This window comes from Falco biarmicus, chromosome 1 (assembly GCF_023638135.1).
Source record: "Falco biarmicus isolate bFalBia1 chromosome 1, bFalBia1.pri, whole genome shotgun sequence".
Classification (NCBI taxonomy): domain Eukaryota; kingdom Metazoa; phylum Chordata; class Aves; order Falconiformes; family Falconidae; genus Falco; species Falco biarmicus.
In genome coordinates this window covers 92,791,408-92,810,593 of record NC_079288.1, presented here as the reverse complement: position 1 = coordinate 92,810,593, position 19,186 = coordinate 92,791,408, and positions in this window count along the sequence as shown.

Below are 19,186 nucleotides of genomic sequence, written 5' to 3'. Positions count from 1 at the left end.
CTACCGCAGTAGAGCTAGATCTGTCATAGGGTACCATTATCCATTCTTAATAAACAACTGTTAAGCAAACTAAGCATGAACTCCCTCTCTGCAGTTGAATCAATCAAACTGACAGCAGATAGGCATGAGAAATTCTGCCCCTCTGTCTGCAGGGAAAGAGAACAGGTAGTAATTTCCAAGTATCTGCTTACCTGATTTTTATCAGCAGTTACGGAATACTTAAAGGTATTCTTTGTTCCTCAAAAGTCACAAATTGTCACGGATCCCTGTAACAGACTTTCACTAACTCTGCTGACAATGCTTTACAGAGAAAGATGATACTATATATTTTTAATTACTGCCACACCACTTTTCTCTGCTTCTTAAAGGCCAAATGCAGAGTATGCAGGAACTTTTTTTCTCCTACTGGTCAATTTTCTTTCTAATATTCTTTTATTGTATTTGCATAAAACACTTGAAATCACGTTTACTTTTTCACTTCTACTTCTTCATAGCTAAAAGTTGTAGGTGAAAAGTCATTATTATCTGATTCTTTGCTCTAGGTTCAGATGTTAAGCAGCTCACCTAAAACAACTTACTTTACTTCCTTTTTTGTACATTCTGCTACTGTTCTTTCACGAAAAGTCTTGCCTCCAACAAAATGCAGAAACCCTTCCACTTCACAATGGATGACCTTGGTATGATCCTGTCAGTGGGTGTTACACATTACAATCCTAACCATCTAACTCTCTCATCTAAGGACTTCAGGCTCTTTGTGAAACATTATAGTTTCACCCCTGGGCTTATGTGCCTTAAAGCTAGGCATGGTAAGACCAAAGCAGTAATTATATAAGGGAGAAGCTGCGGCTGCATTTTGAGCTTACGGAGTTCCCACCATAGCACATCTATGGTGTGCTGGTACAGCTGTTTGTAGAACTGTTCTCTGAGTCACAAAATCTGATTAATCCATGCATATATACATACTTATACATAGAGATATTTGTTCCCATGCATATACGCACACTGATATGATGTAGAAAGGCAGGTCTTCCTTAAAATAGCATTGCGCCCAAAGCTCTTGTATCCAAATTAATGGAACTACGCCTACATCATCACTACATCTTAAATAATTTAGGATCTAAATCTAACATTCAGAACATCAGACTTGTGGAGTCTTTGAAGCATAGTGTGGAGCATGCCTATCCCAAATTTAGACTGAAGTTTAGAGTCTCAGAACTCTGTGTTTAGAAATACACTTCTATATATCACCTTATCTGAGAAATACTTCTTAAATAAATTAGACCTACGCCAATCCTTATTAAGCCAATATATTTTCAAAATAATTCCACTGAGAAAGGGCTAATCTTCCAAATTTTTACAAGTGTTTAATTTATTTCTGAGAGCAGTCCCACTGGAATCAATGGAAGTATTCATAGTAAAGTTAAATGCATGCAAAAAGTGCTTTATTCCAGAAAAATGGCATTCCAAATTTTTAAACCATTCTGCTTAATTCCTGTTTAATTAGAGTGCTGCGGTTAAACTAATTCTGTGATTTTTTTTCTGATAACTGCATGCATGGCCTGTATTTTGTAACTTTTGTTGTTTAATGCTCTGCGCCACACAACGGGGAAGCTTTCTGAAAGCATGTGGTCCAACTGCTCAAAATACTTTTCCTGGACTAGTTGTATGTATTTTTTTGTATTCCATTACATAATGCTGGCTCAGCCCAACTCCCTTCCGTCAATATTAAAAGCCAAAAAAGATTCAGAGAACTTATACACATTTGAGCAGGCAAATCACTCACCTCATGGAAGCCTCTTCCTAGAGGAGATGCTGTGATTCCCAAGCAAAACTATGATAGTTAATGCCGTAAAAATATTTCTTCCTTTTTCTTTGTAAGAAATCATTGCAGAGTAAAAATATATAGCTTTTAATATATGTTTATTTACTCAAGAAATATTTTCAGGTCCCTCCATTATCAACAAATGCAGAACTATTTTTGTCAGCCTGACTATTGACAGTTTAAGATACCCGTAACAGTGTAAGTCACAGATTTTAATTAATGTTCTTTTTGCTTTTTATCCTTTTGCTTTTTATCCTTTCAGAAAACATTGTTTTAAAATGAGTGACACAAATAAAAAACAGTCTAGTGCAATTTCATTCCACTTTAAAGAGAAAAACATTTTACGAACTAGCGGTTGGTCTGCAGGATGTGGCCTGCCAAGATCAGCCAGCCTGATCCTGTCCTGATCTGAGGAGGCCCCAGGAAAACACTTTGCCTGCAGCAGGACCTGTGCTGGCAGGACAACCTGTTCCTGGCTACTCCTGCGTGGGTGTGAAAAGCACCTTGGAGAAGTGGCTGGTCAGACTGCACATGAATCTGCGGATTCAGAAGTCAGCTGTAAGTCAAATGCCACAGGGACGAGTCATGATGCTGAGAACAATGTCCTCTACCACAAGAAGGAAGGAGGAAAATTGAGAAGAAATACTAAATTCCACTGGTCTGCTTCTTCCTGCAAGGTAGCTTAGCCATGTTCCACCAGTCTTAATCAAAGTGCCTCAGCAGCAGCAGCAGCAGCATCTCTTCTTGAAGGTAGATGGTTAATTTGCACGTGGATGGTTGCTACAGCTGAAGTCTAGCACTGGAAGCCTGAAGCCCCAGGGCATTGTCTTTACTTACACACACATTAAAAAGAGAAAAAAAACCCAAATGTCCAGAGATTTTAGGTATCAGTGTTGACCCAATAAATACTTGGCAGGAGAAAAAGAAACCAGTTTAATTCTTTGCATATCTTTTCATATAATTTTCTTAATTTGCATTACATCTTATAATCTTAAAAAGGACAAAACATCCCTTATGAAAAGTTGGTCTCAACTTGCAGAGCTTTTGTCCTCTTCTGCTGTTCCCCACTTATACCTTCCTATTATCCCAGTGATATTAACGTGATGAAGTTGTACTTATGGTGCAATAATATAAAGTATGTATCTTTCTCCTCTCTCTGTTACGTAAGCTTAAAAAATAATCAAAACAGTTTTCAGTGCTTGTTGTTGTTCTATATTTCTCTTGCAGTCTATACCAGAAGAGGATAGAATACAAAAAACTGAATAAAAATACTCAACATAACAAAAATCTTTGCTTCATTAATATTCTGAATTTCTCTTTCCACAGCTGCAACCAGAATTTTTAATCCCAGAGAGCTATTTCAGTACAAAGTGCAGTAATTAACTCATAAATGATCAGAAACAGATCTGTGCCCAGTTTCAGCCTTTAAAATAGTGGGGAAGAAGTGAGGTTTTTAAATGCCATTTTTGCAAGCCTGCTGAGGAAAGAATTTTTGCTTATTTTTAAGGGCAAATTTCCCTTACTGTGTGGTTTGTCTGTTTAGGTTATTTTAAAAAGTTCAGGGGAATGGTAATGTGTGAAATAATCCTTAGCAGGAAAGCAATTCCACTAAAATGTATATTTAAATTAGATCTGTTTACTATCTTTTACTCTCCTTCAGTTGAAACCAGATCCTCAACCCAGCTCTGTTGTAAATCAAATTAAAAACAATTGAAAATAACCTTTCCATATATTGAAGAATACTTCAAATGAGAGACACACACAAAGCATGTAAAAAGAAAATTAAAGTTGTGGCATTGAGCAAACAACTGGAAATTCCAGAATTAGATTAATCTGAAAAAAAAATCATTTCACCTCCCTTTTGAACAGGCCTTAAGATAGATTTTTAATTACTTGATCACATATTATTCCTCCCTGTGCCCAGCACCTCCCTCAGCACACCACGCTGTGGGGACCAGAAAAGCGCGCCACTGGTTCCTTTCCCCAAACTGTTCCAGTCTCTGGTCCCACCCTGGCAGCTAATTGATTCTGTCACTTGGTCTCATTACAGACTCTCCTTCCAGTCTCACTAAGTTTCGTGCTCTCATCGCTTTCTCCCATCAGGTCTTTTGTCTCAGACAGATAAAGACCAAGCAGCTTCTCTAAACTGTTTGACAGGAGAATGAGACAGAAATCTCCTAATTCCAACATCTGGCCTTGGCTGACCATGCAGGATCATAGCTTGATCCAGTTTTGCAGTTTGACCAGATCTAGCACAGATCTGTTTTTTTCCATTAATGTTTTGTTTCCTTTGAGATCTGTTCATTTCAGTTTCTTCTACAAGAAACTGAGTTTAAATGCAGGAGTTTGAAATAGCCTAGGAAGGTATAAATGCATGAACCACAGTTTGTGCACAGTTGCTATAATAGTTGCTTCCAACATTAATTAGAGGTATTTTTATCACCAAACTCCAAAGTAAAAACAGGAAAAACAATTGCTATCATTTAAGTAGTCATGCTGAGTATTTAGATTTTTTCCACTCCTCACTATGACTTTGATGTATAAAATCAGAGAATTCCATTTGTTCCTGCATCCATTTCAGCAACACCACTTTGGGCACTAAAATATTTTAAGAATTATTTTTCTGGGACTGTTTAGCAAATCATTCCTCATGTATTTTGTAAGAGCTTCTCAGTTAAATAAATTACAAAAAAATAGCCTACACAGTAATGGAACAGTAAACTAAGTAAAATGTTCCCAAAAGAAAATATTAAATAAACATAGCATTAGAAAGTTAGGTTATTGAAGCACATTTTGGATCTTATTGATCTGTGTTTTCCTTTTATGTCTTTTAGAAATGCTGGAACAGTTTGAATCACTTTGTTTTCAAGGTCAAGTTCAGACAAAGTGTGAACCCTCCCTAAGAGCATGTTGTAGTATGTTCACAAAGCTATCAGCTTCTGAGTTTCCTTCTCCAATTTACACATTGCCACATGGACTTACTTCTTTGGGGTGACATTATAACTATTCATATTTGCAAAATCAGAGATTTCTCAGAAAATGTTTTTATATTTACCTGCTAAATGACACTTCTGAAATTCAACCTGTTTATAAAAATTATTCTGAAAGATGTATCGAGCTAAATAAAGAACTTTTACCCACTCCTACTGTTCTTACTTACTAGGAAGTACATCATAATTGGCCATATAGCATCATTCCGATAGGAAAATTTTAAAAGCTATGTGACGCAGCAACAAAACAAGGTATAGAAGGAAGAAGATATGCTCTTTATTCTTTCAGGTTGCACCACTATACTCATAGTAACCACAGCATGCCCGCTGATTCCACAGGCATTTAAGAACATAAGCGGTAGCAGCGCAGGTGATGTTACACATTGAACTGTTACTAGTTTAAATTAAATGTTGTGATGGTTACAGCTACGTAGTATATAGAGCTAGTGTTGCTTCATAAGGGCTTCCAATGGGAAGTGATCAGAAGTTGTGTCAAATCTTACTGTCCTCAGACTTATCACGGGAAGAATTTGAACAATGCCAAGAAGGAAGAACACCAAGAAGTTCTTATCAATTACTTTCCACCTTTATGGATAGTATTTTATTTTTATAGATAGGGCATTCTACGTACTTTATATATACACAGGTATGAAAATTAAAATGAAAGATCTCTTGCTCAGACAAATTATCGTTTAAGTAGACAATTCAACAATTTTCTTTGTCAAGAGAAAAGCAAAAGCGGTATCACCCTATTTCCCTCTAGCCCTCTTCCTCCTAAAAATACTTTCTCCTCATGTGAGCCTGAAAACATTGTATGAGACACCATGGTAGAAAGGCTCAAACCTGAAGGAATATGTGTAAATGTGGAGCAATGCATTGGTCAAAATCTGATTTCTGTTCTGAGATAATAAATATTAAACTATATTTCTGAAATATTTTTATTTTCTCATCCTAACTGGTCCTGAATACCCAGTCTTTTTACCACTTCCGAATTAAGACGACTTGTAACATACATTATCTTTTTGGGTGTTACAATCAGGAATCTTAAAATTAACTAAGCTGATAGTATAAGGTTCATGATTTGCGTTTCATTAAAGCTCAACAGCTTTGGCTCTATTAGCCTGCATTTATCTCTGCAGCCATTTAACAAGACTCCAGTATTGGGGGGGACACAGAATCAACAGGAGCAAACAAATGGAATTGAGCAGTTTTTATGTGCATTCATTAACTTCAAATTTCACACAAAAGTAATGCAGTTCAAATGTTTTCCACTAAAAATTATTTTATTTCTTCAAAAGTTTACTCAGAAAATTGTTGAATTGTGCTACATCATCCAAGGATTATAGGTGCAATTCTTACCTTCCAAGTGTAAAATGTGCTAAAGTAGGTATCAAACCCGTGCATGCTGAAGAGTTTGAAAAATGTTCTTCCTAGTAACAGTAGCATCGAGGTCAAACAAGAGTACCAGGGAAGACTGGCTTCCAAATTACATAAATTCTAGGCTGCTGTGAAATAAGTAAGTAGAGGATATCTTTCACAAGGTTAGTGTATGACCCTGAGTGCTGAGTGATTATCATAATGTTCCCTATCCTCAAAGCTCTCTCTACTCCAGAAGGCTTCCATCTGTTCAAGAACCCTTAATTTTTGTGCAGTATTCATTATCCCCAGCTTCCACTGACATCACTGCAAAGGTGGACCTTGGGAACCTTGCAAGGCTGTCAAATATTCCCTCAAAGACATCCTCTGTCTGCTTTTGAGATGGGAAGGCCCAATTGCCTCCCTACATTATTTTGGACACAAGTTATCAGAAGCTGAATTGCAAATTGATATTTTGCAAAATTTATCATTATTATCTCTTGTTTGGACCGATCCTATACTGTGATATTACATAAGCAATCAGCTTCCCAGCTCTCATCACCCATTTCTCTTACACTACCCACTTTAAGTCACGGTACAGCAGGTACCGGTATATGGAGAGAATGCATGCTTTCAACATTTTAAACTTGAATGCAGAACATGAATGACATTTGTGTCTTACACATAAGCTGCTTGTAGCTGAAGACTTGCAGTCCTTTAGGACACACAGTTCACCTGAGTAATATTTCCTTTTCTTTTTTTTTTTTTTTTCAGAGCAACTGACATGCAAACCAGTCTATTGCCTGTTATTCAGGTGAAAAATTGATACAGTCACTGAAGATCTCAAAAGAAATGGGATGTTTGGCCTTTGGTTTAGAACTTAAATGTGTGTAGGGAACAGATTCTCCCCTACTCCAAGAAACAAGAACCTAGTCCTATATATGCTGTGGTATTATATCGGCTATATCTCAACAAGTAGCAACTGTGTTATTAGTATTTTTAAGGTTAAATATCTTTAAGTTGTATTTGTAAAGTGCTGAGAACCTGTAAAGTTACTTCAATACAGAGATTTATCATCATTCCAGTAATGCACAAGCATGTGCTTAGCTTTTAGTCCATGCAAAGTGCCCCTGAATTCCTAAGAAAAGGATTATCCAAGTTGTTAAAATGAAGCCTGTCGAGGCTAGGCACCCTGTGGAAACAGGTCCTGAACAAGGCACAGCCATTCATACCATTCCCATTTATCATATTGCTTTCATTTCATACAGCTCAGAAAAGGAATCCAGTGCTTCATTGACAGATAGACCTTAATTCCTACCTCGGTCTTCATAGTCTAGTGCGTAAGCCTCAGCACGTATGTGTAATCTATAGTGATTCTCTGGGCTTAGCATAGAAAGAGAACAAAAAGACCTTGGCTATAAATACAGTTAAAAGAAAAAATGAAAAAGCAATTATCTTACGCCAAGGATGAATTAAACTGCTAACTTGATCTCCTGTGTTAAGCATGGAAAACTATTACCAGTTTTGACTTTTCCCATCTGTTCTACTCCAAGCTTGCCGAAAGGCTGATATTCTGACAGCAATCTGAAGCACAGTTTTGCCAACTGTTTCTTTTTGAAAGTCCATGTTCCATATGTTCTTATGCTTCTTTTTATTGCCTTGAAATTACACAACTAGGAAGGAAAAAGTTCACTGTTTTGTACAATAATTTTAAATACATATATATATAAAAAGTTTGTGGAAGCGATCATCAGAATATACTTTTTTCTTTTCCCATGAGTTACAACCTTGCCTTGTCATAGTGTAATATTCCTGTCGCTTATGATTATCTCTTAGACATCACATACGGTATGTTTGATATATATTACATACAATCTCAACCAAAAATTAATGATTTAGGACAAGGTATGCCATAGAGTAGGAGCACAGGTGGGGTTTATCTCCTGTCTTTCAAACAAGAGTTTTTAATATGTATTGACCATCAGAAGTTAAGAAATATATCTATTGCTTACACACTGAAAGTATGTCAACCAGCATTCCTAAAATATTATCATCTTCCAAGTAGATCATCTTTATCAAAAGAGTTTAGAAAGCAAAAATCTTTAATTCTAACCTCATTATAACCTTGCAATTCTATGTAATAGAAAGCACGATCATAAAAACTATGCAGCCCTGGAATCATTAATGTTGATACATAAATACTGATTTTATATCCACAGAGTTCTCATCAGCTCAGGCAAATCTCTATGTTTATCATCTATAGCACCATAAACTAGAAGCAACTGAATAAACCGCTGGAGCTTCATATCCATTTACAACAGCCTGACTGACATGAGGCCCAAAAGAAGACAGTAATCAAAAATGAAACTGTTGGAAGAGGGTTTTGGTGTTACAGGATACTGATGATAACAGGCACAAGCTTAGCCTTATCAAAGAAGGACAGACTGTGGAACTGGTATTTTTTATTTGCTCACCTGATTGGGTAAGAAACAGACAAAGCTTCACAGCATAGAACTCCTTCTTTAAGTCTGAAATGGAAGCATCAGCCTTCAAAGCTGAGAAGCACAGAATGATGTTGGTGGGCAGGGACTCTGAAGATCACCTAGTACAGCATCCCGCTCCAAGCAGAAGTCCAGACAGCACTTGATCAGGTAGGTCAAGGCTTGGTCTAGCCAAACCTCAAACACCTGCAGAGACGGAGATCCCATAATCTGTGTGGTAAACTTGTTCAGTGCTGCATTTACCTGCTAGCAAAAATGTTTTTCATAATGTCTGAGATACATATGTGGCCATTGCCCTTCCTAGCATAATCCATCCTACCAAGAAAAACCTGTCCCCATCATCTTCATATCTACCCTTGAAATAGTTGTAAGCAGATGTTAGACTGGCTCTTAGTCTCCTTTCCACCAGATTAACAGACCCAGATCCTTCAGCTTCTCTTCAGAGATGTTCTCCATGCACCAGAGCATCTTGGTAGCCCAACAGTTGGATCTTCTCCCATTTCTTTATGTATTTTTTGAATGTCAGGGGCCCAAATGGAATGAACCTTTCCTGACAAGCCTTGCCAATGACAAGAGTGTAATGAGTTTTCTGTCTAGTAGCTATGTCCTCAAAATTAAGCCCAGTACACTGTTTGCACAATTTATTCCCAGTGAGAACAGGCTGTTGGCTCGTACAGTCTGACATCACCTGTAACATCCCAGCTCTTTTTCTGCAGACCTCTCAGTCAGTCACTTGCCAGTCTGCACAAGGTAATTCTGCCCATGAAGCAGAACTTTTCACTTTCCCATGTCGAAGCTTACAAGACTTCTGTAGGCATATCCTAAAATTTATTCAAGTCACTCCAGACCAAGGTGTTGCTATTCTTGGTCAGCTGCTTTCCCATTACAGACCTGCTGAGGGTACACTCTGTGGTCATCATTCATAACACTGCTGAAGGTCATTGAACAATATCAGTCCAATGTCAAGCCCAGAGTATTATGGTCATTACTAACCACCAGCCAGCTGTCAAACTGTGGATTATTGCCCTTCAAATTTGTTGGTCCAGCCAATTTTGTTCTACCAGTCCCATCATCCAGCCCACACTTCCCCACCTTACTAAGAAAAATGCTGTGGGAGACGGTGTCCAAAACTTCATGACAGTCAAGGTATATCACATTCACCATTCCCCTCATGCACAGAACCAGGCATACAATTAAAGGCGGCAATCAGCTTGGCCAAGCATAATACACCCTGGCAAACTGTGTTGAGTTTCTTGATTATGTATTTACCCTTCAGGTGCTTTGGACTGAATTCCAATAGCTGCATGATTTTTCCAGGGAATGAGATTTCTAGGGCCTCACAATTGCTGTAACATAATAATCACCTTGACCTATTCAGTTATCATTCCATCCCAGCCAATAGTCTTAACACTTCACCTGCTTGAAAATGTTACCCTGTGTTTCACAGGTACCAACCCAGGCAGTTTTCCTCTCAGATTATCTAATTATTTAATGAAATTACATTAAACTAAAAGCAATTATTTTTCAACTATATTCAGCTTGAAAAAATCTGCTTCAATTTCAGACTTGGAAGAAAGTTTTACATGACTAAAAACCATCTTTTATAGCTGTACCAAGTGGTTCTCATAGAGTCATATCTTTGTTCTACAAAATTAATCTTACATATTTTTTTTATTATCACAGGTTTTTATTACCACAGGTATAACAACAACAATACTATTAATAGATAAATACCCCGAAAAAATAATCTACAGTTTGAAGATAGGAGAATTAGTTTCCAGATCGTTAACCAGGCTTTTGGTTGTTAGTTATAAACAAGCAGTTAAAATCTGTCATCATTATAATTATTATATCAATAATATTTTATTTATTTGTAATGAAATAACATTTGGAGTTGCAAGCCTTAAAATCTTCTTTTATACAAACTCCCAGAGAAACTACTTGGTGTTTATTTCCATTGAAAGCTAACGGCACTCCATTAAACCACTCTGGGTGATTTCGGAGGCTTTGGTGCAAATCATCAAAATGACCACCCTTAAAATGAGTTTCAAGGTTTGCTTAAGCTGTTTTAAACATTTGCGTCCTGTTTCAGCTGAGATAGATTAATTTTCTTCTTAGTAGCTGGTGCAATGCTGTGTTTTGGATTTTGTGTGAGAATAATGTTGATAACACACCGATGGTTTTAGTTGTTGGTAAGCAGTGTTTATACTAGAACAAGGACTTTTCGGTTCCTCAGGCCCTGCCAGGGTGAGGGCTGGAGGGGCACAAGACATTGGGAGACTTCACAGCCGGGACAGCTGTTCCAAACTAGCCAAAGGGATATTCCATACTATGGGACGTCATGCTGAGTATATAAGCTGGGGAAGAAGGAGGAAAGGGGGATGTTCCCGTGATGGCATTTGTCTTCCCTAGTCATGGTTGCCCGTGCTAGAGCCCTGCTCTCCTGGGGGTGGCTGAGCCTGCCCGCCGGTGGGAAGGGGGAATTAATTCCTTGTTTTGCTTTGCTTGCGTGTGCAGCTTTTGCTTTACCTGTTTAACTGTCTTTATCCCAACCCATGAGTTTTCTCACTTTTACTCTTCTAATTCTCTCCTCCGTCCCACTGCAGGGGCAGCGAGTGAGTGGCTGTGTGGGGCTCAGTTGCCAGCTGGGGTTAAACCACGACACGTGGGCTCGTCTTGGCTCCCTGCCCTGCTGATCTGTTCAGGCTGTGGTGATTCTGGGGTGAACCAGCTCAGCTGATTTGTCCAGATGAAAACATTTTGCTGGGAAAATCAGCTTCCAGTCAGATCAAGAAACTAATACGAGTCATCACAAAACTGCTGAAGATAATGCCAAGGAAAAAGTAGGCAAGTGTGTCCACACTCCTTTTAGGAGTAATACAGTCTTAGAAGTCATCTCTGACACTATGTCCCTCAAGCCATTTGTGAAAATATTCTCTTTACAGTAAGCCTGAAATTGATGTCACCAATAACTCTGTTTACGCTAATGGAATTCAGCACAATTAAAAATGGTTTTCCTGAACGGAAAGAAACAATAGCCTTCATTTGTACTTCTTTACATTTTCTTCATTTTGATGGATGTAGGGTGACCAAGCAACTACTTTACTCACATCCATTTACCAAGTGCTGACAATTATTACCTCAACTGCACGCAAACCTCACAAAATCATAGACAGAGGAAATTGGAGGCTCAGGAAACAACGGCTCCGAGATATAATATGCACACACACATATAACCTGGACTGCAGATGAGCTGAATGGCAGCTTTGTTCTTAAGCCAGATAATCCATTTCTTTTATGATTGGCTATAGTGCTGATTATGATCTGATTAACAGCCAATTTCATGATGAGCCCATTATTCAAATGTATAGTTATTTGTTTGTAATGTGGGCTACGAGAAAGCTTCGCTCTTAATTACACTGATGCTTTAATTGTATAGTTCTACGATGCTGATTGGAATTGTCAGTTTGTGAATATGATTATTGCACATTAATGCTAAGTATATAGTAACGTTCTTCTAGAATGATATGAACATGAGTTGTGTTCTCCTTCTTGATTTGACTGTATTTAATTATTGTTAATATATGCTTTATTAGAAGCAGATGGGCTGTTCAACAGAAGCATTCTTGTACTGTGTCCCTGCACCTATCACAGCAATCCAGACTATGGCAATGAGTTCAGACTGCACTGTTGAGGTTCTGCACGTACTTACTGATTTAAATTCAACACAATGTAGTTGGCTGCAGTGGGAGTATTCTGGACTCGCAGGAACGTTCAAAGAGCTGAACAGCAAACAAGCAATCATCTCATTGATGTGCTTGTTGGTATATGTTCAGCAGACTAAATGTTAAACTGTAACTACAGTAAGACCCTCTGCTCCAATCTAACCTTACCGTATCAGTATTTGTCTGGAGCCAATTTTATCTGACATTACTTTCAAAGTGTTCATTTAACCTGTGCATTTAAGTTCATTGCCATCTTATCTGTGTTATGCTGAGATGAAAGACTGTTCATATAGCTGCTGTGACAGTTAGGTGACAGTGCTGACACCAACCACTACAAAAACTTGCTAGCACTGTCCACTGCCACTGCTACAGTGGCTCTCTTAAAAGTTTGGTACATAAGGAAAACAAACTAAACTACTGATGAGTAGATAACTTGTTAATGAGTCCTGAGGAGATGTTTCCCTCAAAAAGGAAAGATTAGCAATCGTGACTCACTGAAGTCTAACCACGAGGACCAAGGACTGGCTTTCTCCATCTCATATTTGTATCTGCTATATTTTAACATCACCACACAGCAGCTCTACTTGTGAAACCAATAGAAGTGGCTTCTGAGATGCCACAAGAAACCTGCCCACACGCACTCTTGAATCATCTCTACTTGAGATCCTGGTCCAAGGCTTAGAGTACAAAGGATGTGACACAATACCCTTAATAATTTAAATATCGCATAAATGTTGTTAGTGAGAGGGAACAGTTTCCAACTACCCTTCTTCCAAAGACCTTTATTGGAGAAAATAATGGAGAAAACATTGGTAACACATACTGGTTCCTTGACAGCTATGGTGTTCTGGGGTGCTTCCTTCTCTGAAAACAGTGTTTATTATTTCTGGAGCAGTCTTTACCAGCTTTCACCAGCCCCAGATGGCAGGTATCCATATCTCTATACTGGTACAAACATTTCAGCAGAATGTAATGCTTCCTGAACACATTAAATTGTTTTTTATAAATAACCGATCAGCTTAGTGTGTGCTTATATTGTTGGATGCAGAAAGCCACAGGCTAACCCTATCCACATGCCAAATTGGCTGGATGCAAGTCACCTCGTATCCAAAAGCCATTTAGCTACATTAATGCAGGACTACACCTGCATTAATAAGACCTGCCGAGAGTTGCAGTACTAGAACGATTATGTTTTCACAGCAGCTTGGTTTTCTTTTGGTCTAAAATATTAGAACACACAAGCTGATGATTTCATTATTTACTTCAGAAACCAATTAGCGTTTAATATGTATAGAGAGAGTTTATCACAAACAGAAGCTTAAATAACCAATATAAATCTTCTCCAAAGTAGTAATAATGGATTTAGCAGCTGTATGGTAAACAGAGAATTAAGGATTTCATTCCACTAGTCTTTTATTTGTCTTTAAGCTGGCACGCAACATAATTTTGCTGTTCACAATAACAAACCTTAAATTATAGACTTCTTCCTAGTTTTTTATTCTGAAGACTTAATGTTTGCATTTCATATCATACTGTCATTATCCTGTTTCCTCCACAGTGAGAAGAGTTGTCTGCTTTCTGCAGGTGCAGAAGACCAGCTAAGTACACAATAGCCCCCCATTTATCCTTCCTATCAGCATACACAATGATCACTAGTTATTATGCATAATTACACGGCTGCATGCATTAAATGTTATATTGCACAACAGCATGTTTTAACAGTTAGGAACTTATATATCTCACAACTCTTATAGGTATTTTAGTCACAATTTGAAGAGGAGCATCTTTTTCTTAGAATGAAATGTATTTTTAGACCACAAGTTGCTTTATCTATATGAACAATATGAAAACATAATTAAATAAGTGCATAAAAAACATTATTTTATCTTTTTATTTTTTTCCCTGTGTGTTACAATATGGATTGCTGGTAACCTAGAAACTAGATTTATCAGCTGCTAGCTACCTGAATGCTTGAGAGGAGTGGAGAAGTGAAAGGAAGGTTAGTACTCATTTGTTTAAATACAGTATGTTACAGGTGCACTACAGCTGGTATTGTAAAGTTTTACAGCTGTATACAAAAACACAATTTCAAAAGAATATAAACAGAATTATTTTTAATTAAGATCACCAGGTCAATATTGATTTTAAGAGAGATTACTAGTCTGAGGCTCAAGCAGTACAAAACTTGAGATGCAACTTGGTTCTCCATCTATATAAACTGGAAGGTTGCTTCCCATGTTTATTTGCTGATACCAGGAAATTTTGAGTTAAAACTACACTTAAAAGAAGATCAAATATTTGTAAATGTGTAAACACCTAGGCAAGGCATCCTAAAAACTAAAAATAAGAAAACCTAACCAAAGAACTAAGAGGGTTTTTATCTATTATTTATCCCTGAATTCCAACCAGGACTTACAACCACTAAATACAGTTAGTTTCACACTATGTCCATGTGCTTCACCTGCTCTCAAATTTTAGTGGCAATGAGGAAGTGTTCTTTCAGTAGGAAAACTGATTCTGGTTCAGTTGAAGGCTCTTCCTTGGTTTTAATCCCTGTGTCCCAGTCCATGTATCTCTGTTGAGGGAGAGAGCAGTAAGACTAATGTCAAGCTGCAGTACAGCACAATCCATCTTATAAGCACATTGGGGTTTATTATAGTAAATAGTGTTTGGGGCTATTAGGGTAAAATAGCCCAACTAGAATTCCCTGAATGCATTCTCAAAAATCCAGCTTATTTCAATAAGTACTACCAAGAGACATAAAGACTACCAAGAGATGAGTAAAACTGTAGAAAAGGCAACCACTGAAAATACAGGCTTTGAACATGATTTCTGTTGAATGTAATGAGATATCTTTGCATGCTTTTACACTCTAATATTTCATTTTAAACTAAGTATTTCCAAATATAACAACATGCATTTAAAACTAAAAATAATCTCTCTTGCATGTATAAATTAGCTATTGATTGAAAACACATCTTCCCCTTTCTTTTTTCTGTTCTTTAATCTCCCTAGCCTTGGAACAGATTGTACAGAGTTCAGATAAGATTATGTTACAATGGAACTGTGAACTGACACCTTAAAAAATGGGAACGCTCCCAAGTTATTTACAATTAATATAAACAAGATCCACCAAATGTTTTCCTTTAAATTGAGAAAAGTATCAAATTACATGCCAATTTTATTATCTATAAATATTTATGCAAGATGAACTGTTCAGTTTTATATTTCAGTAAGCAAAAATTGCAAAAGGCCAACTGATGAAAATGTACAAAGTCTCAGGATACAGAACAAAGTGGGTTATAGAAGAGATTTTAAGCCTTAAAACAGTAATGAATCCCCTGAATAGAGAGGAATCACCTATTTTTAAGTGAGTATTAAGGCATGTGAAAAGTAGAATCAAACCCTGAAAACTAATCTATATTCAATTCCTTAATATATATTTATCTATTTATATAGATACACAGAAATACAAGAAGAAGTCTTGAACCTGCTCATTTAAGTTATTTTAATACAATTATATTTGGTAGTTGACGTTAGCTATTCATTTAAGCTTCATTTAAACTTGGGATAAAGAATTAAAACACAAGAATTCTGCTTCCAAGTATGTTATTGGCTTGCTGCTGAAGGCAAAGAGATTTTTTGGCTGGCATCAGAGATAATTTGTCTCAAATGCATTTTAATTTCTCATGGTATTGCTTTCAAAAATTTTTATGAAGTGAATTTTCATTAGACCTATTGAAAAACATGTGTAAGATGAATTTGCTGTTCTTTTCCTACAAACATATTCATCATAAACTGTATTCAAGATTTACAACTATCTAACCAGAAATCTAAGGAAATAACTTGTGACTGTCATGACCAGTCTTATAATCAATACACAGAGCTCAAATTTCAAGCAGTAAGCCCAACATTCAAACTGAGAATTTTGAAAGTATGAGTGATTTATGAAAAAAAAATAGAAAAAGAACACATTTACAAATAGTGACTGTTCACACATTTTTCAAAATAGTAGAGTATGTGTAATTATGTACTTGTTCACCTCAGAAATTTGTCTGCAGGAACATTTGGGCCTCCATCGCCAGCAAAGACATCATCGTTCAAGGGAAGGATATCTCAGTCATTATCAAGAGCTTATGTTACAGTTCATTGGAAAAGCTGATATGTAATTTATTTATTTCTAATCAATGAAATACATATAAAGAATCTTATTATTTATAGAAAACAGCAATGAATCTGGGAAACTTTTCATTGTCATATCAGAAGTTTAAATTCTTTGGATTCCCAAATTGAATTTTGTAACTTCACAAATTGAACACTCTGCACATATTGTGAAAAGCATTAGGAGACATTTTGGGAACACTGATCAGCTAAGAGCTGCAGATTTCACGTTCAACAAGGAGATTTTTGCCAGCTAAAGTAAGAGAAATTCAGTTAGTTTTTCAGATAGCAAATTACACTAAAGCCTTTAATCAAAAATATACATGCCAATATTTATAAGAGCTCTAATTAATTTCACACCTAGAAAAAAATCTAGGCCTTCTATATTTTCCCTAATTTCTCTGGTTTTCCCACTCTAATATTTCATATCTTTCACTCTTTTTTTCTTCCACTGTTAGTCTGAGTGAATGATTAATTTTGAATAATTGACATGAGCTATTCATACTTTTGCTGCATGCTGGTATCACCAGTAATAATTTATTTGTCATTTTAAACTATCCATATTTTTGCAAGTTGTTGGGGGTTTTGGTTTTGAGTTGTTTGGGTTGCTGGTTTTTTTTTGGAGGGGGGAGTGTTCTGTACAAGTAGATCACATAAAGGTGAGTATTGGACATTCAACAGTTCAAAAATGCAAACTGTGTTGTCTAGTTGCTATGCCACAAAAAATAAAGAAAAAGGCTGTTGTTTCTGTTCTTGCATCATAGAAGTATAATCATACAGTGGCTTGAAGAAGCCAAACTTTTTGGGGAAAGGAACTCTTTAGAGAAAGATTGCAAAAAAGTAGGATACAGGGAACCTTAAAAAAAACAAACAAACAAACAAAAAACATTATCTTTCCAGGCTACATTGATATATCCCAGGTCACTCAATCATAATAAATATGAGTGGAAGAAATTGTAGAGTGTCATCTATCTACTTCAGGTTTTTTTTAGTCTTTGGGTTGCAAATGTTTGATTTATTTTGTTTAATTAATTGATTTTGTTTAATTAATTTTGTTTAATTAAATGGATTTATTTTAAAATTAATTATGAAAAGCATAATAACAAAAGCAAGTCAGCTTATTATGCTTAGAATTGCTATACAGGGATGTGAAAAAGTCAAAAAACACATACAAACCCTCTACAAGCAATTCCACAATTCATTCTAGACAAACTTTTCCAGAAAAATAGATAAGCGTATGCATATAGATAAAAATAATTATATAAACACATGTAAAATACATATAAAAAATAATTTTGAATATAAATCCTAACCTGAAGCATCTCATAGTTCATTTTAGACCCATTATTTGTTGCCTGCCCATGGTGGCTGACCTGAAACCAGAAAACCCTAAGCCGAGCCACAGACCTCCCTTTCCCACAGAGCTGCTCCATGAATACCAGTTCCATTTAGCAGCTGTAGGGTCAAGGGGAAATGTGTGGTTTTGGAAACACAGTATGTCAGTGTTTCCAAAACATTTTCCTGGAAATTTATTTTCTGAAGAAATTTTTCTTAAAAAAATGGATTTGTTCCAATTTGAAATCAAGCCAAATTAAAAAGAAAAAAAGAAAAATCTGTGAACTGTAAAGCCTGCTATTCAGCCAGCTCTGTTACTGTGGCATACTGTTTTTTTCCAAACACTCTGGTGCCACCATGGACTGATTCCTATTCTTCCTTTCTCCTGAGTCTTCCTGTTTCATTGAACAAGAATTTTTTCCCCTGTTACTGTCTTGAAGTATCGTATTAGGCAGTTTTCTGTTCTCTTAAACACTCTCTGCTGCACTTTTTGTTCTTTGGTGTCCTGTATTTTGTAAACTAACCTCAGCCTCACTGGGGAGAAAACCAGAAGACTGCAAGATTGTTAGTGAGGATTGCTTTAACTGTGTCTTCCTTTACCTGCCTAGAGAAAATCAGCCCCCATCCCCCTTTGTTGAAGTGTCATATAAGCCATTACTCACTTATCATAAAGTCTATTATTATTACAGAGGATTTTGTGCTCTTAGCTTTTCATCAGGGTTTTTTGGAATCCCAATGACAATAATAAGAAGTGGGGGGTATTTTGGATACGTCGATATATCTGACTTCAGAATCATTAATAAATCTTCCCAAACTTTGCAAATCCTGCAATAAAATCATATTTGCTAGTACTGTTATTTTCCCATCTGCTGAAAGTCACTTTTCCTGAAACAGTCATACTGATAATTAAGTCCAAGCTTTTCTCCTGAAATGAAATCACCAGAGCAATGCTACAGTCTGAGATGGGAATGGTGCAACTATGACACTTAAACAGGGTAGGGCAAAGAGATGTTTCTGTCTAAGTAGACAGCTAAGAAGACAGATCATCAAGTCATTGAGCCTCACTGTCACCTGAATTCACATGAAGCAGGGATATTTATTTTATTCTATTTCAAACATATTGCAAGGGTGGATTTTAGTGACAGGTTAGGTACGCAAGTTCCTTCAATTGCTTTCAAAACTCCAGCCCGCTTTTCTCTCTCTATCTCAAGCAAAACGCTATAGAATGCAGAGTGGAGAGCATGTGACAATAACAATCTCACGAGCAAACAACGGGCACTGCTTTACATGATACGT